Here is a 582-nt window from a genome sequence, read left to right on the forward strand (position 1 = left end):
GCCAAGGGCCAAGGAGAACATCTGGGCCTCAGTCTAAGTCTTCTATCGAGAGGGCGAAAGTCCAGTGAAACGAGTCCATCGATGGGCAGATTCCATTCAATAAAAATCACAGGATTTGACGAATCTATGGGCATTCGGACCGTGTTTTAAGCCCCCCCCCCCCTCATGGCAATAAACTATTCAGAAAAAAACTTCATTATCACAACGTTGTAGTAACATTTCATCTACTTCGCCTGTACGAAGCCTGAAGTTTATCAAGTCTGTATTATTCAAATCCCAATCGCATTTTTTCCCTCTACGATAAATTGGCTAATTTTATTAGCAAATTCATATAAAACTCCCCATCTCGCTTACAAACATTTCCACCCCACCATTTCTCTTACTTCAAATCCAAAATTAAGAAACCCAATGCAACTTACACATCCATTAAGTCGAGGAACCAACAACAGGCGGTGCTTCATCTTGATGATTGATGATGATAAAAATCAGTACAATCTCTCGTCGCTCCAGCATCTCAAACGGTCCGTGCTGCTCACTTGCTCGTTATGAGTTCTCGTCATAATGATGTTGTTGTCTCTTCAT

General features: G+C 41.6%; 1 long non-coding RNA gene across 1 annotated transcript in view; it reads right to left on the reverse strand.

Annotated features, from left to right (window-relative positions):
• LOC119587724 overlaps positions 1-571 on the reverse strand; it is a 3,336-nt gene extending 2,765 nt beyond the window's left edge. The window contains exon 1 of the long non-coding RNA XR_005230019.1: positions 420-571. This is a non-coding gene — a long non-coding RNA (uncharacterized LOC119587724). The remainder of the gene's footprint in view (positions 1-419) is intronic.
• Positions 572-582: the final 11 nt, after the last annotated feature.

Source organism: Penaeus monodon, chromosome 23 (genome assembly GCF_015228065.2).
Source record: "Penaeus monodon isolate SGIC_2016 chromosome 23, NSTDA_Pmon_1, whole genome shotgun sequence".
NCBI classification, from domain to species: Eukaryota; Metazoa; Arthropoda; class Malacostraca; order Decapoda; family Penaeidae; genus Penaeus; species Penaeus monodon.